We start from the raw sequence: 21,460 nt of genomic DNA on the forward strand, positions 1-21,460 counted from the left end.
CAGATGATTCATCTGTGTTCGTACCATTGTTGGTTCCTGTTATTGTTTTTCTCCTCACATTTTAGTTAATCATTTGTTTGAGTTAGGTTAAACACTCACGTGCTTTATTAGGCCTTTTCCTACAGTTCCATCCGGCCAAACCCTTGGTGAAAATGTAGGTGTGGGTGATGTAAAATCCCTGTCCTTTTCCTGAGGGGCCAGCACACTGGCAGGGGAGGCCAGAAGGAATGAATCCCGTTAGTAAAACAAAATCATAACTATCCATAAGCTGGAGGACAGAATGTGCCACTCTTCACACAAGCAAGCTCACGTTGAAGGTCCTCTTTCTACTCTGAAATTACTGAAAAGTTTATTTTTTAAATTATTTTGTAATTGAGGTATAATTGACATATAACATTATGTTAGTTTCAGGCATCCAATATAATGATTTGATATTTGTATACACTGTGAAATGATCACCACAATAAGTCTTGTTAATGTCGGTCCCCATACAAAGTTATGAAAAATTGTTTTTTCTTGGGATGAGAACTTCTAAAGTTCAGTCTCTTAGCAACCTTCAAATATGTAATACAATATTATTGACCACAGTCACCATGCTATGCATGACACCCTCATGAAGTATTTCTTTTATAATGGGAAGTTTGTACCTCTTGCCCTCCTTCCCTGGTTTTACCCGCATTCACCACCATTCTGTTCTCTGTCTCTGTGAGTTTTGTTTTGTTTGTCCATTTGTTTTTTTTAGATTCCACGTATAAGTGAAATCATACGGATTTGTCTTTCTCTGTGTGACTGATTTCACGTAGCATGATACCCTTTAGGTCCATCCATGTCACAACAAATGGCAAGATTTTGTTCTTTTTTATGGCCGAGGAGCGAAGTTTAAAATAATTCCATAATGAGCCATTGACCTGAATCCACAACATCAAATACCAAGGGAAGGGAGGGCAATGAAGATTTAAGGATAAACACAGGAGGGACAGAGACCAGACTCCACCAGGATTTCAAAAACCCAGATCTGCTTACAAAGTACATTCTCACTGAAGTTTCTGAGTTAAAAGTCACTCCTAAGATATGCAGACATGAATTGACGAGCTTAATAATACTGTCCCACTTCCTAGCCAGGGGGAGGCCCAGTTGGACTTCAGCAGGTCTTTAGCAAGTCCTGCTTTCTTACTTTTTTTTTTTTTTTTTAAATATCCTCCTTCTTAGCTTTACAGCAAACAGGACAGACACTCTGGACCTGACTGGCTCCGTCTAGATTGGGAAGCCTCAGAGGCTCTTTGTCCTCAAACACAGAAGGAGGTAGATCTCACTACCATCAACAGCATTTTTCTGCCCAGGCTCTAAAATGAAACTTTAGACCAGAGTGGAGTCTTTCAAAGTTGGGTCGAGCCCAGGCTGGGCCCTGCTTTCAGAACCTACTAATGACTTGCTGGGAATCACCCAAGTCTGAGAAGCCTTCAAGATGCTTAAAACAGGGTTTTGGAAATGAAAAAGAAGTTTCTTCTCTTAGTTCATCTCATCACCATCTGGCTAGCTTTTACAATCCTTATTGCACTATGATTAATTTTTTATGCCATAGACTTCTGCTAATTAATTGTAATTACCAAGAACAGGAAATTTCAGCGTGACCAGATCATGTTTACTCGGAATGGCAGAGTTGGAGAACTGTTATAAGAGACGTTCTTGGGATGGTCTGATTTTAAGAGCTGGGTGGATCCTTGGAAATCAGCTGGTTCAGACATTTCGCTAACACCTGAGCAAACGTGTGTGAGTTAGCCCAGATCTTGTGGCTTGTTAGCAGCAGAGAGGGGAAGAAAATAACAGCTTCCACCACCCCCAGGCCAGTGGTGTTTGTACCAGGCTCCGCAGCCTTAAGAACTAGTTGGAACCAGAAGTAGCCACTCCCCTCTCCGTTTGGGTGGATTCGTCAAATCCAGGATGGAATTTGGTCAAAATGCCTCATTGCATCATCACGTCGCTTTGAAACTCCAAGTTCTCTGGACATAGAGTTCTTGTCTGTGTGATGTGAACCAATAAATTCTCTGGAAAAAAATCAGTCCAAACACTTAGCTGGTGTTTTGGAGGAAAAAATAAATGGGGGCAGCTGTGTTTGGATCCTATGGGTACTCATATTAGATCTAGACAGGCTTGTCCAAACCTGGGGTTGGGTCACAGAACTGTATGGAAATTGCACCATGACTGTCAAAGCAATGCAGGACATGTCAGTGCCCCACAGATGTCCAGGATGATGGGCTAAGCTCTGGGTTTTAGTCCAGTAGTTTTTAAACTGCCAAGCTACATTACACTTTGGAAGAGTAGATTTTTTTTTTTTTCAAATGAGATTTTTCTGTGTAATCTATGCACATAAAATAGCTAAGGGCAATATTCTCCATTTAAAATGACAAATCTTCCCTTTCTAAAAATAATAAATGAGAAAAATCATATTGTCTTAATGAACTAAGATTTGAAATTGTGAGTTATAGGAGTCAGTGTTAGTCTTAGAGAATTGTCAGCACCTAATTCGTTTCTGTATGTGGATTTACTGGCACTGGAACCTATTCATCTGGTATATCAAGTGCTCAGCACATGACTTGGCTTATGGGAAAAATGAACGCATCAGTGACTCTTAGTTCGTGGGCTTCATAAAGGTAGGAGCTACATCTTAATTCATCATTTTTAATCCATTCCTCCCTGAAATGACACCAACTGCCAGACTTTAACAAAGTAGACTTACAACAAATATTGGTTGGATTAGGAGGTAATGAGTTTGTATCCGAAAAGGGTAACTACTGGTGGTCCACTGGAGAGCTCAGAGCAAGAGAGGACTGTGGCCAGGCCCATGAGCTCAGTGGGATACTCTAGCAGCCACATGGGGGATGAATTAGAACCGAATGCATCAGCTTGCTTCATACAGACTCTTTCTCCTTGTGGCAGATTTTAATTAAAGGCAGTCTCTCATCCATATGGTCGTCAGGACAGGGATATTTTTCAGTTCCTCCTCGGGCCTTATTCTCCTCTTTCAGCCAGTGACAAAGTTTGTAGATTTTTATCTCTTTTGTGGCCCTTTGGCCTCTTCATCAACCACCATCTTGACTCGGGTCTTCATTATCTTTCACCTGGACTCTTGCAATAACACTCTAACTAAATATACCTGTCTCGGGTCTGGTCAATAAACTCACATAAACTCACCTGCTTAGAAGTCTTTAATGGCTCCCTAGTGTCTGTAGGTTAAATTTCACATTCTTCTACAGGCATCAAAGGCCATGCTTTTCCTTCACCACTGCCCCCCCCACCCCATCCCACCTCACGTGACCCTTACTTTACCTACATGGAGGACATGGTTCTCTTTGGGACTTCTGCTCCTTTCCTTTGTTACTCTTCCACCTGAAACATCCTTGCACACTCTCTGCCTTTTGTGTCTGTCCCCCAGTAGACAGCACCCCCCACCGGAGTAGGCGCTGTGTCTCGTTTACTCACTATTTTATTCCTAGTGTGTAGTCCAGTGTCTAGCACAAAATAGGCATACAATAAATACCTGTTGAATGAATGACAAACTTAAAAGGCTGATAAATATGATTTGCATTGAGTTAAAAACCAAATCTATTTTCAGTACTAGGAGATGGTATACCTAGACCGAGCTTACTCAGTGCAGTTCAGCATTATACATAGTAGGAAACATAAAGACCGATAAGACATAGTCTCTACACTTTAGGGAGTCAGTCTGAAATAATCAGTGCTGGCAGGAAATGTGAAAGCTCTCAGAAAAACAGAGCCGACTCCAATAGGGAAACCCTAGTGGGGGTTTCCTTACAGTATTCCCTGCCTGTGATTTCTGCCCTCAATCCAATCAGCACATGTTTCTCGGATTCACCTTCTCAGGTGCCCTTTTATCTGTCCTCATCTTAAAAACCAAATGTCCTGTGAGCCTTGCTACCTGCAGATAAAAGTCCAAACAACCTAGTAAAGCCATATATTCTCACCAAAGGCTCCTCCAGGCTTTGGCTGTTGGGACCTGCTATTATGGGATTCTGTCTCATTTCAGGGAGCTTCTTACACTCCACCAGCCTGTGTTGGTCCATTCCTGAAAGGATGCTAAGAGCCATGGCAAACCTAAGACAACAGTACTGTCCTGGGACAGTCATCATCTGTGCTGGTGTGTGATACCTTGTGCGTCTGGATCCTAGGACGCAGGTCTCAGTGTCCTAGGCCAAACTCTTTTTTATTTTTTATGATCCCCCCCCCCCCACCCCCGCCGGAGGATACGTTCAGGACCTCTGGGAATATAACTGGGGTTCTCTCTGCTGGCCTCTCCCGGCCTTATAGTCAGGATCCACTACAGATACTTCTTAGCTTCTCTCCAATGTCTTCCAAAGTCTGTTCCCTCCCTCCTGCTTTCCTCCATCCACAGCAAAGATTCTCACATTTAGAGCTGTGAGAATCACCCAGGAACTTGCTAAAATTCAGATTTCTGAGCATTACCTTCGAGAACTGTACATTTTGGATAAACATTCTGGATGGTTTTGATGCAGGGCGTTCACCGTCTACACGTTGAGAAACATCTGGGGTATGGTTACCAACAGTTCTTCTGCATATGTTCATTCACTCATTTCATTCATTCATTCATTTACTCATGTATGCAGTCACAAACATAGGCTTTTTTTTTCCTACAGTAGAGCTCTTATAACAAGAATTGCATATGATAGGATCAATTAATTAAGAACAATTGGTTACATCTGCTGTTAATAGTTATAAACAGTTATCTTATAAAACCATCCAGTAATCATCCCTCCTTAAGGGAAAAAAAATGCCAGAGTATACTCCACACAGCTGCTTGAAGAAGCAGTGTGATTTACTTGGCCCATCGGTGGATGATAAGAAAATAGGAGAAATCTGCCCTTATGTGGTAAGAGGAAAAGAAATGCCTCAATTAAATGAGATGGATGGATTTGCTCAATGATGTGTAGTTTTTTCAATGTAATTCTTATAATTTTTTTAATTCCAAAAGGAAAGTAATAATTTTGTAATTGTGCATCGGAAAATTTAATCCCTAAGGCCCTAATATGAGTTTTGCTAACCAAGCATCGGTTATGAACACAACTGTCGAAGTATAGGGAAAAAATTGTATTGGTTCATTTAGCCTACTAAGTTCCAGTTGGTCTAGTGGGGACACAGTGATAGACTCACAGATGGGACTTACTTTCCTGGCTTCAAGGGGTTGGTCAGGGTTTACTGGGTGGTGACGTATGAAGATCACATTTTCCCAAATTTGAGATTAGGGGCCATGATATTGTATGGGGTCTTACAAATTGCAATGAGAGATTATTCTTAAAATGCCTGGACGTATGTTTCTCTTCCCACATAAATTTACAACTTCAGCCAGACTGATCTATTCATCAGCACCTAACCTTGCCCCACACCTTCCAGTGGCTTCTCTTTAGCTCATGCAATTTTCCATTCTTGGAATACCCTCCTTTCTATTGTTCTACCATCTAAACCTAACCTTTATCCAAGATCCAGTTAATGTTCTACCTTCTTTGTGAAGCCAACCTAAATCATCTCAGACCACAATGAACTTCGGAACACCTTTATCCCTTATTGTTTACACTCTTACTTGGCATTTAACAGAATCCAAGGCAGGATTACCTACAGGTCGCATTTTCCCAGTTACACTACTATAGTCTTTTGGGTGGCAGTGATCATGATGGCTGCTCCTTAAATTTAAGATATGAATGAGAGGGCGCCTGGGTGGCTCAGTTGGTTGAGCGACTGCCTTCGGCTCAGGTCATGATCCTGGAATCCCGGGATCGAGTCCCGCATCGGGCTCCCTGCTCGGCGGGGAGTCTGCTTCTCCCTCTGACCCTCCTCCCTCTCATGCTGTCTCTCATTCTCGCTCTCAAATAAATAAAATCTTAAAAAAAAAAAAATGAATGAGAACATGGACGTCATCTTTATTTTTTGCCTCAAATCTTCTGGCTTGGGGGCCATTCCATTGTGCAGGCTTCAGAATTCCATTTATGTCTATGACATCTAAAATTTCAATGATGGACATTGTCAAGTTCCAAGTTATTTCCTGGAGTAATGGGCCATTTAAAACCAGAAGCCCCAAACTCGTGTTTCCAGGGCCAGTCAAGTAACTAAGTAGGCTGTGCCCACCCAGCTCCATATTCTTGCCACAAGGATAGAGGGGGGAAAGCTAAGCTAAATGGGTCTGTTCTGCCAAGAGCTGGTGGGGCAGCATGTTTGCATCCAACAGTATGCACCACCAGGGCTCTCACTCCACAGGCTCTCCTTGGTCATCTAACTCACTGCTATGACAGTGTGTTCTCTGGCTAAGACCCTTCGGCCACTCTGACCTAAATGCAAATGCCTGGCTGAACCCGAGTGCAAAATCTATCCTAACATAGAACTCACTTTTTGCACAGAGCCTGATTCCCAAGTATTAATACAATCCTGCCCAGCAAGGCTTTTTGTTGGCTTCCACCTCTGCCCTCCGTTTGATAGCCAAGGTGTTCACCAAGTTCCAACTCTCTGCTGCCCTCAACAGGCCCTTGACCTCATTGGCAACTCTGATTAACTGGGTTCTCCATGAGATAAATAAGGTCTTGCAGTGTGAGATTCGTCATGTATTTTGTGTTGAGTGATATGTGTGTTTGGTTCCTAATGTTTGTTATGGGTGTGTGTGTGTGTGTGTGTGTGTGTGTTTGTGGTGGGAGGAGTTGCTTTTTTTCTTGACTTTCCATTATTTAGGTGCATTTTGATTTTTCTTCTCCATATACCCACCATTTTTCCTTTCATCTGCTTCAAAGAGCAATGCTATGAAGTAGGAGAAGTCAATTATTTTGGGAAAGGCAGTATGGTTTAAACTAAAAACATTTGGAGTAAGATAGATCTGTGTTTTAATCTCAACTCCACCTTTCACTGGCTCTATGAATTTGGACTATATTTTTCTGTTTTTTCCTATATAAGAAGTACATTATGTAATAACATGCAAGCAAAACTGACTCGTGGAGGGTGCTCAATACTGGTTTTCCCCCCTTTCTCATGAGGTATTTTCGCTTTGACTAAGGTAGCCAGTCATCAGCTTTCCTGCTATAGAGATTAGCAATCACTGTGTGGGAGACATTTGTTATCTTATTCTCCCTTCCCCCTTGCCCTTCTTTGTCTTCTTCTGTCTGTGGTCTCTTAGACTCGGGAGGAAGAAAACACATTGGGCAGATGTTTAGTCAGCAAGCCCAGAACTTTCTCCCAGCACTGACCAAAGGGAGCTTACTTGACCTGCAAACTCAGGAACCATCCTTAGCCTACTAGCCACAATATTAGTTACATGAAAACTACTATGTCCTGTCAAATAAAACTGGGTCCTGAAGGGCTTGTTGGAAAGCTAGGTGCTAGTTTCTTTTCCTTTTTTTTTTTTTTTAAGATTTTATTTAATTATTTGAGAGAGAGAGAGAGGGAGAGAGAGAGCAAGCAAGAGATGGGGGGAGGGGCAGAAGGAGAAGCAGACTCCCCGCTGAGCAGGGAGCCCGATGCGGGGCTCCATCCCAGGACTCTGGGATCATGACCTGAGCCGAAGGCAGCCGCTTAACTGACTGAGCCGCCCAACTGCCCCTGCTAGTTTCTAAGTATGATAGCCAACCGTGATTCTACTAGCAACATCAGTGCAGGCCAAGACCTGATTGACATTACCAGTTGTTGAATTTTTACTATGTTAGAGATTTTATGGATCATATCATTCAATGATCAGAAGAGCCTTATGTGTTCGACTCTCGTTCCCATTTTACAGATGAGGCAACTGAGACTCAGAGAGGTAGAAGTAACTTGCTCAAGGTCCTACGACTGGTAAAAATCAAAGCTGGGATTTGAGCCAGGGTCTGACTGGACACACGTCTGTGCTTATATCGTTGTGTTCCATCACCTCTAAAAAGCAAGGGGTTCTGAGACCCGGCCAGTGGTGAGGGCAGCCTGCAGGGATATAGGTCTTCATTTGGCCCTGCACAGAGCCACAAGTAATGGCATCTCATTGCCCTAAGGAGGCTTTTAAAGGGTAAGTTGAAGGCCAGTTTTAACTATGAAACCATAAAAGAATAATGTCAGATCATTGCCTTTTGTCTGTTGCTGTCCCAGTGTTGATTGATAGGTTACATTTTTAAAGATTGTATCAGTAATTCATGCTTTATTACTTCTGAATTAGCGTAATGCTTCAAATCATCTTGTTGTAATTCAGCATAATTATCTATAATTAAAAATAAATTCCTGTAGGGTGAGAATATTAATTCCTATCTAAATCTCTTTATTTCGATCGAGCCTATCAAACGTTACCAGCTCTGAGCCGGCAATTCTGAGCATTACTGTGGAACTAGCTTTGCTCTATCCAGTGGGTCCATACTTTCTGTACCGCAGTGCATTCTTCTCGCCTGGGGGTCAGCGTTTCTCTAGGTATCTCGCCTGGGTAAATGTTCTTAGAGCTATTGGCTTTTGTTTGTGTGTGGTTTATTTCACTTTGCGATTCCGATGAAAGCTCAGAAGCATGTTCTAGGACAAAAACACATGGACACATACACATAGATTGTGCAAGAATTTTAGGAGAAGGAAGAATCTCCTAGAACCCAGGTTCTGCAAGTGGGGTCCCCAGAACCGTAGCAGCAGCATCGCTGGGGACTTGTTAGAGAAGCAAATCTTTCGGCTTTTGTTGAATCAGAAATTCTGGGACTGGGGGCCAGTAATCTGGGTTTTAATAAGCTTTCCAGATGATTTTGATGACGAAAGTTTAAAAACCATGGCACCAGGAGGAGTTATGAACCTTGCCCTGGCAGGATGTCATTTAACATACTTCAATAAACATCTGAAAGCGGAAGGGTAATGGATCCTTGCAAGCTCTGAACTTGTTATTTTCACTGGGTATTAAGAACTGCCTCATGTTTCAGACCGGGGATCCATTTGCTCCCAGGAGCTCCCAAGGAGAAGGCTGGTGACACCACCATGGAGACACCTGGGGACACCCCAGGGAAATGTTCCCAGGTGCCTAGGAATATTAAAGAAGATTCAGAAGGTGATAGAAATGGGTAGGTCCTCTTCTTGGGTAATACCCATCCTTAGGTGGCTCTCCAATCCCACCTGTCCTCATTTGGAGTCATCCTTGCCCTTGAGGCAAAGATGCTCTCTCTGGAGACTCTCACTCTCTATAGCAGAGCCTGGGTGTGATTCGACAACACAGTTTGGTTTCCAAAGTTTCAAGAAGTTAACGTTTGAAGTCCATCTCTAAGTGTTTCCGTGTAGGAAGCTTTACTTAGCCAGGTGACTTGGTCATTAGAACTGATTTTTAAACTATGCTTCCATGTTTAAACTATGTGAGGAAAAAATTACTTAGATTTGTAAAGGAGTTCTCACCCAAGGCCTGAATCTTTCCTGAGTAAATGCTTTGACACATGGAGTGTATGGCCCTGATTAACCACAATCATGTGTCCCCAAGTCATAGACTCTGCTCCCAACTCTTACCCTTTCTCCACCTAAACCCATCAACTAGCCTCCCCAGCTTAGTGCAAGGAATTATAGCACATGGAAAAAGTTGTCTTTAAAAGTGAGATTCCATTTAGATATTTATCAGGTTAAATGTTTATATCTGTGTTCTTCTCTTCAAAATGTAGAGGGGTTATGTGTTTTAAACTTAACATTTTACCACTTCAGTGTATTGGAAGTTCTCTTGAGTATTACAAGTAAGGTGCTTATAAGAATGTGGAAATGGGATTATTATTTATGTTGGTTAATTGGCTTCTCTGTGTTCAGTGGCCAAATTCCTTACAAATTCATGTTGTTGGTTACAAGGAAGGACCAGATTGTAGAATGTAAAAAAAATATATATATTTTTAATAATATATCATAAATACATATAATACATATTATACAATATTATTACATTATATATAAATATATCATATATATTTTATATATATTATATGCTTTCTCACCTTTGTGAGACTGTCAAGTTCTACTCATTCTTTAAGGTCCAGATTAAATATCACGACCTCTGTACTAAGGCTGTCTTTTGGTTAGACTTGTATTATATGCTTACAACTTTGTTTTGTAAATATCTGTTTTCAGGTTTGTTTTCCTGGCATTCTGTGACCTCCCTAAATCCAAGCACTATGTCTTATTAATTGTTACACCTTCAACACCTATTATAGGCTAGCACACCATAAAAGTGCAATAAATACTCCTTGAGTTCACACACACACAAAGGGGGCACGGAGGGGTAGAAACTAAACACAATTTTGCCGAGTGAGCAACTTTGTGGATCCAGTTGAAGGCTAAAGCTACTCTTCATACTTCTATTGGCAACAAGGGCACCAAGATGCCTTTTGACAGAGACCTCACTCCATTCCTACCTTTCAGGAGATCTTACTCTCCTAAAAAGCAAAGAAAAACAAAACAAGAAAAGAGACCACTTAATTGAAAATTTGAACAGGCCCCAAACTGCTAAGCACTTCACATAAATCTAAAAATTCCGACTTGCTTCCCCCTCTGGCTAACACCCCATCCCTCTTCTCTGCTGAACAGGGGCCTTGAGTTTTTCAGCCCCAGTCTGGCTTCAGCCCCCTCAGGCCATTGAAACAGTTTGTGCCAAGATGACAAGTGCTGTCCCTGACCCTGTCTCTGGCGGTATTCAGAGCCAACCTTAGTTGGCTTCTCTGCAGTATTTGGTGCTATAATCACCTCCCCTCTTCTGAAACAATTCCCTTCTTTTTTTGAAAGCACCTTTTTTTGGATTGTAGCTCATTTTATTTATTTATTTATTTATTTAATTTTTTTAATTAAATATTTTTTTTATTCTTATGTTGGATTGTAGCTCATTTTAAAAAGCTGTTGTTGTTTCTTGGATGCTAGCCTGAATATCTAACATCCTTGTTGGTTGCTGTGTTTCCTTCAGTGTGGATTTCCCTAACAGTTTCGGAGTGGAAAGAGGGCATCTCAGGACCCACCTAACCAACACGTTCCCATTGTTCACCACCCCACTCAGACTGTTTCCTTCCCGTTCTTTGAGGTGTCCCTCTCCTTTCCACCCTGGAATCTTTATGCTCTCCACTTCCTCTGCCTAGAGGTCTCTCTCCCCATCCTTGCCTTCAGATATTTGCACAAAAACCTTTCCGCACAGGAGCCTGTCCTGACCACCGACTGTCCCCATGCCAGTTGAGTTATCTTTATTACCATTCTTATGGTACAAGGTGCTTTTCCTTCAAAGCTCATATCCACATTTCTAAATGTGTATCTGTTTTTGTGGTATGATTGATACCTGCCTTCCCATAGACCATAAGCTCCGTGAGGGCAGGGACCTGATCTGCTTGTTTATAATGAGTGCTCAAAAAACGTTGGCTAAACAAACAGTTTATCATCTTATGAATTTTTAAAACAAAACTCTGACCTGACAATTATTTAGTGGGCACCATTCCTTCCCATCTCTGCATTTCTGTCTTAGCCATAAAGTAAAAACATCTGCTCTTTCATTTCACCCTTCACAAAAGGGAGGAGTGCCTGAGTTTATTGGGCAAGTTGGAGAAAAGCAATTCTTGTTAGTACATCTGCCTTGACACAGGGCACGCTCTGCTCATGGCCTGCTCGGCTGAAGGCTTTCTGGGGGGAATAGGCAAGGGTGACTCCATCTGGCCTCTAACTGGGTGGGTAGATTCTCCTATTTCTAGGTTGAAGACTGGCAATTGGCCTAAGCCACTTCTCCAGTCCAGCCTTATCAATCAGTCTGATAGTTTGATTTCCATCTCCCTGACCTCTTTATTTTCTCCATAGGTTAATACTCTCGATGCTGAGAGTTGGGTGTTATTTAGTACCCTCACAAAAATATCAGCCTTCTTAGATTTCCCCTTTCCCTGTTGTAATTGTTGCCCTTGTTCCCTTAGCTGACTAGGTCTGAACACTTTTTCTGTTTTCTACAAATTATGGCATAAATCTTATTGAGTTCCTTTTTCCCTCTGAAACTCCTGTCCTAGTCAAGCAGTAAAATTCATTTAGATGACCAAGATATATTTCTCATATATATTTGGTCTTCCACCATAGTTCCTGACTCACGTCTACCAAGAACTCTTGGAATTTCCTAAATGTTGAGAGTGACAAAATTATCTCTTGTTATGCTAATGAGGTAACTTTTGGACCCCACCTAAAGATGGGGCCTAGTTGCCAGGAGATCCAACACATGATTAGAGGATTGGAATTTTTCAGTCCCCCCACCCCCACCTCCACTTCCAGGGAGAAGGAGAGAGGGCCTGGAGTTTGAATCAACTGCCAATGGGCAATGATTTAATCAATCATGCCTATGTAATGGAACTCTCCATAAACCCCAAAACGACAGGGTTTGGAGGGCTTCTGGGTTGGTGAACACGTGGATGTATCCCATGAGGCCATGGAAACTTGCTCTTTCCCCATGCCTTGCCCTGTGCATCTCCTGTCTGGCTGTTCCGGAATTATATCCTTTTATAATAAACCAGTGACCTAGTTAAGTAAAATGTTTCTCTGAGTTCTGTAAGCGATTCTAGCAAGTTAATTGCACCCAAGAAGGGGGTTGTGGGAACCTCTGATTTATAGCCAGTCAGTCAGAAGCCCAGGTAACAACCTGGGCTTGCAACTGGCATCTGAAATGTGGGGGTGCAGGACAGTCTTGTGGACAGAACCCTTCACCTGTGGAATCTGATGCTACCTCACGGCAGATAGTGTCAGAACAGAGTCAAATTGTAGGACCCGCAGCTGGTGTCTGAGAATTATTTGTTGGTGTGGCAGAACCCCCAACCCTGGCACTGGGGGTTGGAATTGGGTCTAAGAACCCCTCTAACCTACCAGACAATCTCCCCCATCCCCAGCAACGGAGCAGACCGAGGGCTGGAGGCACTTGAGCCATAGGCAGATACTCATGGGAATCAAATTTCTACCTGGCATATAGTCTGTGAAGCAGTCTGCACAAAAGCAGTGTTCCAACAAGGTCAGAAAATGATTAACTAAGCCAACTAGAATTCTTCCCTGAGGGATTTGGATTGGAGATATGCGCAAGTGTCCACTAGTTGGAAGGAGAACCCAAGAAGGGAAGTGCATAAAGAAGCTGGAATCTGGTAACCGAGTCTTGTTAAAGGAGGAACACCAGAGAGATATCACCAAGATCCTGCTGCTGGTTGCTAGATGGAAAATCAGATTGCTAGAACTGCCTCGGATCTCAGGTGTGCTTGTGTTCCACCTTCAATGCTATTGGGAGCCCAGGTACTCTTTTCCTTTGCAGCCAACAAAGTTCAGTGAAGACTCCCAAAATTCAGGATGCTTCCATTTCTCTCTCCTGAATTTCCCTTCTCTTTCTCCAGCCCCCCTTGAGGAAACTTCTACATGGTATTTCTTAGCACAAAGCAAGAGCATGTATCTATTCTATACCAAGCAACTTTATCCATGGTCTTGGTTCACTTCCAACTTCACACATGACCTTGTTGGTCACAGGGCTACATGGAATTGATGTGGTAGAATGCAGCAAGCAGCGTGGAGCAGAGGTGGCAAACACATCACTTGCAGGCTGATCCCAGCCCTTCCCAGTGCCTGGTTTGATTCACAGGTATCCATAAGATAAAATTTTGAATTAATTTTTAATGTGTGTAAAAGGAAGGAAATTCCCCATAAAAATCTAGATTTCTAGATTGTCTTAAAAACTGAGCCTCCTTTTCCCTGAGTGCAACCATTGGTCAGAACCGAGTACTGACCACCCACTCTCCCCCCCACTTTATATGGTACACCCTTAGCTATCATTCATCCCTGGCCAGCCCCTGTCACTTATGTGCCTATCCTACCCCTGGTGTCATTGGACTTTGTGCTCACTAACAGACAGAATGAGGGAGCAAATGAATGAGGAGAATTAGAAGTTATTTCTTAAGCCAAAGCAAGAAAGAGCATTAAGGAAGCTATGCGGACAAGAGAGGCTGTCAGGGAGAGATGCTAAGGGTGGGACCCCAGCAGTTTCATTGTGTGTGAGTTAGGAAGGGATCATTGATGGTTTTCACGAGTCCAAAGGTTAGATGGCAAGAGGTTAAAGAAGCTGATAATGGTCATGTCGGCTATTGAAAAGTCAAAGAACTGAGTCATGAAACACAGAAGAGTGATATGACTGTTTTGGACATGTAAAACGGTGGCTGTGGATAATGTTTTCAGAATTTCAGAGACTTAGGAAAGCTTCAGACAGAGGTTAAGCCTATGATATGAGGGGAAAATCGATATTGTCCAAAAGAGCAGTGATACGTATCTATGAGGAAATACATAAGGTGTTCTGATTATTACATGGGGTGAATTAGTACTCCAGAGCTGGAGAGAGGTTGTCCATTTCTGAGATTTGTGAGCTCCTGTGGCACTTTGTCAATCCATGTTTTAGTTTTCCTTTCAAAAGGGAAGGAGTCTGAAAAAGTTTTCGTTCATAATTGATAGCAGCGTTTCCTTTAAAAAAAATGTCATCATGATAGCCCTTTTTTCCCCCGAATATTATCCCATGGAGTGTTCTGTTTTTCTCAATGCTTTGAGAATATCTCATATAAAATAAGCACCTCAAATTTACATGAATAAATTTGATTTACAGAAAATGCTCTATAATAGCCATTAAATACTATTTGGCTAGTCTGCATATAATCACTGAGATTTAGGACTTGTGTTTACAAAATCCATGTGCCTCAACCCACAACCACTCAGACTTTATTTCATTAAGACCTTGAGATAGACTTGGTTTGTGTTCTGCTTCCTTACCTTCCCGGGAGTCTTACTAAATTCACCCACTTTTGTCTTCCTGAAGCTCCCAGACTAGAAATACCTGCTTTTGAATACATTTTTAATTATTTATCAACGCTAGCCCTCACAAAGCCATGACCAGCTCCTAACAGAGGCTAAGAAAATTCTTTCAGTTTCATTCAATTAAAATACCACCTCTTCTTTTGAGGCCTCAGGCTCTTTGCTTCCTGCTTTGTTGAAATCCATAAGTTATTGGGTAATTTTTGCCGCTCTAGCTCGATCTCTACCTGAAGCAAAAGAATGCCTGAACTCCCTTCTGGGCTCAGCAGGGGAAGAGGACTTGCTTCTTTTCACTGGTGGCCACCATCTTGTTTCTACTCCCAGCTCTGATATTTCCCCACTCCCTCCTTGCTAGTCAGCGACTTCTCCCAGTATTGACTCCTTCCCTACGGCAACTCCCACAGCACATAGCTGTGGTGTTTCTCTGTTTATGGTTTGCTGTGGGGTTCATTATATTTACTTGATGGGAAAAGTTTCAATTACAACTTAGCTGGCTTGTCTTCTTTAATTTGTACTCCCACTACCTGCTCTCTTTACCTATACTTTTAAATATATGGAAGGAGGATCTTGTGTTTACAGGACTTGTGATTACAAAATCCATGTGCCTCAACCTACAACCACTCAGACTTTATTTCATTAAGACCTTGAGATAGACTTGGTTTGTGTTCTGCTTCCATAGGAGGATCTTCAGAATATCCTCCTGGGTTGGCCCAATTGTTTAGTTCTTTTCAATTAACAACTACTTATCGAAAGGAAAATTAAAGCAGTGAGAGATTTATAGTTTTCACAGCATCAATGTTCTTTGGAGCTGGAAAGATCTTGGAGAGAGATTAATCCAAACTCTTTATTTTCCAGATGGGGCTTGGGGAAGAGAGATGATTTACACAGGACCATTTCATTAGCTAGTGTCAGATCTCCTGACTTCCAAGACAAGACCCTTTCCACCCCAGAATATTTATGTGCGTGTGCATATGTCTGTGTGTGTGTGTGTTTGTGTGTGTATCCCTAAAGAATGGTTCCCATACCTGTCAGAATCATCTGAGATGTCTTTTAAAAAAGATAGTAGCACAGGATATTATCAAACTCCCTGAAACAGAATCTCTGAGGCTGTGTCCAGGAATCCAGGGTCTGGCCTGGAGAATGCTGCTTTGTATTTGGCTCTTGCCTCTTCCACCTTTTCTTTCACATCAGGCACTGCATTTTCTAAGACTGGCCCCAGTTTTCATAACACCATTACTGATGTGAAATGAACCCTGGGTAGGTTTACTATACTACATTGTCGTGGCAGAAACCAGAAACCCAGAGGAGAGAGGTACGTACAAGGCCCTGTATCCTTAAGCAGAGTTCAGCAAGCCTAGTGACTGGCTTTGTGTGTCTACATGGAGGCGGCCACCAGCTTGGGAGCAGTACCTGGAGCCGTGGGCGTTCTCTGGGGAAGCTGCCACATGAGTCAGGCCTGCAGAGAGCTGTGGAGTGGAGTCCTTGATATGCTTGATGATGATTCAGGGGCACAGCTGACACGTGCTGGGCTGACCAAATAATCTGCTCCCCCCGGCCCAGAGTTGGCCCTTATGGTGGAAGGGAGTTATCCTGACCTGGATAACTGCATAACCACTTCCACCAGTAAGAGATAGAGATGAAACTGTTCTCCCAGAATCAGCCATGGTGCGAGGACCCAGGTCGAGAATTGTGAGGTCAGATGGTCCAGGATGGCCAACTCCCCCAACAAATCCCAGTGAATAAATACACTTACTATTAAGTCATTATTGCTAGGAGACTACAAATTAGCTGGGTGTACCCTTCGACAGTTATTCATCAGCCTGATACACAGGTGGGGAACTAAATCCCTTCATATATTTGGGCATTGGACAAGTCCCCTCTGTGGTGGAGGACTTGGGACAGTGCTATGTGAAAGCAATGAGAGTAACCCAGTGACTTTGGATGCTGCTTTTCAGCCCCACTCTGGATATACACATCTGCATTTGGTTCAGGTGCTTTTTATTCTTGGCCCTCTGGAGGTGAAATATTGGTCTCTTTTGTCCTGAAGATGCCCAGGGTGGAGCAAAGTTCATAAATATTCCCCCTCTTCTCACCTTACGGCTCTGATTGCACCCAAAGCCTTGCTCAAGTCTTGCAGGATAACCAGAGGCTGAGGAGTAATAGGAGGAATAACGTGTGTCACTAAGATTTTTCTGGCATTACTTTCTCTGAGTTGAGAGAGTAGGTCTGCTACCTCACATCATGAATCACTTACAAACCAAGAGTCACAGAACAGAGGGTGGATTTCACATGTAACAAAGAGATCTCTTGGAAGTCAATGATCAGATGGAACCAAACCAATCACATCCTTCCACATAGACAAAGGATTACAATTCACACGCTCGGTGTGTCTCTATTTGTTTTTACCTTGAGTCCTTCAGGCATTCTTGTTGGACAACCAGTCCTGGGAGAGGGGCTTCTTGACTAAGTAGCTGGCCCATGTTGAAGGGGCATAGTGGGGAGAAGTTAGCTGAGCACTGAGGCAGAACTACAGCAACAGGTAAGTAATAGGACTCCCTGACAATGCTCCTTGTCAGTTTCTCTACTACCTAAGCACAGGTGGGAGCAATGGATGAGGTCACCAGTATAACAATGATAGCTGGGCCGCATAAAGAGAGAAGCCACAGTTATTGCAAGAAACAAGGGGAAATGAAGATGTTCTCCTATAAGAAACCACAGTATGATTAGTCCACACAGAGGTTAGAGCTGGAGGCAAGATAGCTCTTGGGACCTTGGCACTTGGGGATGTTGGATCTTCATGGTCGGCCATTGAAGCCACGTGGCCAGCCCCTTGGTTTCTTTATGTATACTTTAGCTTTCCTCCCAGGACTTAATAAGACCTTTCTGTGTTGTATCTTCTGTTTTATCATAGTTTATATTTCCTCACAATTTTGGCTTGTTCTTAACTTCAACTTGCTCAAGGCTACTCATAGCCTAACCCAGTGTACCTCAGCCCCCATGGCAAACAACCTGTGTCTCTGTGTGTCTCCCAAGGCAAAGTCCTGTGAGTGAGGATCTGATCGGCTCAGTGGACCACTGCATGAGCTTCGCTTTTTACAACAGGTCATGTAAGAAGCCTGGATAGGCAGCCCTTGAGACAGGTATCTACTTCCAGTCCAATCAGATGAGGACAGTGGTAATAGGGACATGTCTAGGGCTGCCATTTCAACAGGGCTTTGGATAGGACACTATCTCTTAGAAAAGGCTGTGAATATGATCTAACCATGTTTTACTACAAGCAGCTAAAAGTTAAAAGCTCCCAGTTAAAGGGAGAAGCAACAGTAGTAATCTCAGGCAAATGCCATAAACTTAAATATTGCTACTAGGCCCTTAAAATATGGAGAAAAGTTTGAAGCAGCCTTGATAAACTATACACAGGATAAAATGTTATGTTGATGGAACCAAATAGTAAATTCAGGGGTAAATCAAATTATACACAGATGCAAAAATGGTAGGGAAGGGGAGAGATGGGGAGAAGGGAGGTTTGGAAATCCAAGCAAGCATGACATACAAAGATCTGGAGGTCATGGTGGAACACAGCAGGGCTGACTATGTCAGTCATGTTGAGTTAAAATATGATGTATAGGAGCCAATAGAATCTCTTGTGTTCTACTCAACATTGGCTAAATCCTTACTACCTTTAATTTGTTTTCATATTTTTGTTAATAAAAAAAGAAGAAAAGAAAAAAGATACTAGAGAAGATTGGGAGATGCAAGGTGAAAGGAAAGAAATAAAAGGACTGTGAAATAATATTTGGATTCTTTTTGTCTGGGAATTAAAAAAAAAAGCAGGCTGAAGATTGACTTTTTAAATTAAGCATCAAAATCCAAGGCAGCAGATGGGTGGACTACCCTTTTATTCCAGTGCTACAATTAAAATCAGAGGAAAATGGGGAGGCAAAAACTATTGGCAAGTTGATTGCCAAGCAACTGATTGGATTGCAAAGGGCCAAGCCAACTCATTTTTCTTAACAACAAAATAATTGGGCTGTGTCTGAACTGTGTGAAATTATCTCCATTTTAAAAACACCAAATGAGTTTGATTATTCAATAATCAATTCACTCCTCAGCACTAGCATGTTGTATCAGCCAAAATAGCTGATTTGACTTCAAAAATGTCAATTCAGTGGCACCATGTAAACATACCCCCAACTTTCATACAAGAATGAGCTCTAGAACCAGGACTTCAGCTTTACCCAAAGAGCTGACATGAAAGCCACTTGGCTTCCTCTTGGAGAGTGTAGTGTAAGGAGACAGAAGAGAGTTTGCTTTGACCTCCTTCACTGGACTGGAGGAGATTCACCTATTACAGAAACATGCTGGAATGCAGTTCTGACACGAACTACCCAGAGGTCGCACAGACTTCACAGGTCAAGGGCACTTGTCCTCCAGAGACTCCCTTCATTTCGTTCACCAGCCACAGGCACCCATACTTCTGAACAATTGGCTACAAATTTGGGGATGTCCACAACTCCCTCAGATTTGATAATTCACTACAGTGACTCAAAGAACTCAGGAGAGCACTTAGAGTATTATTATAAAGGATGCAAATCAGGCCAGCCAAGAGAAGATACCCACAGAGCAAGGTCGGAAATGATCTCAAATACAGAGCTGCCTTGTCCTTTCCTCATCGATTCAGGATGTATCACTCTCCCAACACATGGATGTGGTCACCAACTGGAAGCTCACCTGAGCCTCTGTGTCCAGAGTTTTCCTTGGGGGTTTATTGTGTAGTCATGATTGATCGTGTCATTGGCCACTTATTTGAATTCAATCAGCAGCTGCCCTCCCCTCCTTGTAGGTCAGAGTGCTGATATCACATGGCTCAAAGCTCCAACCTCTAGTCACATGGTTGGTCTTTTGGGCATGGCCAGTCTTTATCCTGAACTGATCTAGTGGTCCCCATGAGTCATCTCATTAGCATAAACCCAGGTGTGGTCCCAGGGGACACTATCTTCTGGTGAGACTGGAAGTTCCCAAACTTCTGAAGCTGCTACCATTTCCCATGGGGAGAAAAATAACATTTAGATTTTATTTCTGCCTCCTAACCTGACCCCAGGGGCTTGCCCCTCCACCCCTCCCCTCCCCTCTCCTATCAGACTTCCTTACAGCTCTTTTTAAAAATATTTATTTATTTATTTGAGAGAGAGAGAGAGCAGGGGGAGGGACAGAGGGAGAGGGAAAGAATTGCAAGCAGACTCCCCACTGAATGTGGAGCCTGATGTGCAGGACTTGATCTCACGACCCTGAGACCATGACCTGAGCCAAAACCAAGAATCGGATGCTTAACGGACTGAGCCACCCAGGCACCCCGGGCTTCCCCACAGCTCTTAACTGCAGGCACCCAGAGCAACGAGATGGGGAAGTGGCTCTTTCCTTCCATCCTTATCACTTTTTGATTCGGATTATCTATGTTCAGAATAAATGACAGTGAAATATTTATTCCAAAGCCCTAACCAACAGTCCTAAAAAGAAATAATTGCTCACTGGGGCATTTCCTGGGGTCCGGGTTGGGCTGCTTTGTCTGTGTATACCGTTCTCCTCCCCGTTCTCCTCCTCCTACTCCACAGTCACCCAAGAACAGAGGCCAACACGTGAGAAGCAGCCTTCTGTGTTCTTACCTAGAGAGAAAAAGCAAGCTCTGGGGAGGGAAGCAGACAACAGAGTAGCAGACACTGCGGGCGTGATGCCGGGCCCCACAGCTCTGGGAGGAGGGAGGCGGAGAGAGCCGGCGGGAAGGACGGGAACATGGGCCTTCCTGCAGATAGCTGGCGAGGCCAGGCCGGCTGTGGGCCGCCGGCCAGAAGAGGCCGGAACACGGCCTCCCAGGGAGACAGGTCGGCTGAGGCGGTCAAAGCCAATTGCTGGAAAACAGAATTCTAAAGGGAGGATGGCAGCAAGAGCAATGATGCTGGTCCCTGCCCTCCTGCGTCCCCAGACCCGGGGACCAGCAGGAGCGCCGAGCCGGAACAAGGGCTGCTCACCAGGGCAGGTGGCCACACAGGACACACGCACCAGTTATTGTGCTCTCTGGGGCGATTTGGTCGTCTTGGACACGGACAGAGACTCCCGGTTGTCCCCTTAGCTTCCAGATATTCAGTCTAGTGTGGCGCTCTGGGACTGGGGACACTTAGGTTCGAACCCCGGCCCTGCCTATGGCTGGCTGCGTGGTGTCGGGCCTGTTACCTGGCTACGCCTTGTTTACCGCATGTACGAGAGAGAGAATACCTTCCTCCTTAATAAACATTAAAACTCCTAGGTTAGCATCACATCTAGACCACTTCCCTTCCTCCTCCCTCTGTCTCCAGGTGTCTGGTGCCATGTCCTTCTGTACACAGCATCCTGGGCCTCTAGATTTGGCTTCTGCCCCATCTCTCACTGGACTGTGACAACTCGGGATCCCCCATGGTCCGCCGGAGTCGGCTTCTGAGAGTGAGCAGTGCTGAAAGAGAATGGACCCCTTCCCCTTCACTCACCACACAGGCTTCGCTGGAAAAAAAAGGAGATTGGCATTTATGTGTTGTGATGTCAGGGATATGAGAAAGGCCTTTCGTTTGCACTCACCACCCCCCTAAAAATTGAAAACAGAAATAAAATCTCTCCTCTGCATTGT

The 21,460-nt window shown here is 43.4% G+C and overlaps 1 long non-coding RNA gene across 2 annotated transcripts in view; it reads left to right on the forward strand.

Annotated features, from left to right (window-relative positions):
• LOC118009483 overlaps positions 1–21,460 on the forward strand; it is a 139,871-nt gene that overhangs the window by 45,310 nt on the left and 73,101 nt on the right. The window contains exon 2 of one of the 2 annotated variants that reach the window (XR_004678945.1): positions 21,156–21,331. The exons of the other annotated variant lie outside the window; for it this stretch is intronic. This is a non-coding gene — a long non-coding RNA (uncharacterized LOC118009483). Of the gene's footprint in view, positions 1–21,155; positions 21,332–21,460 lie in introns of those variants that run through there. 2 annotated transcript variants of the gene reach the window in all.

The sequence above is a fragment of the Mirounga leonina genome, unplaced genomic scaffold, assembly GCF_011800145.1.
Source record: "Mirounga leonina isolate KUSES-001 unplaced genomic scaffold, KU_Mleo_1.0 Mir_127, whole genome shotgun sequence".
NCBI classification, from domain to species: domain Eukaryota; kingdom Metazoa; phylum Chordata; class Mammalia; order Carnivora; family Phocidae; genus Mirounga; species Mirounga leonina.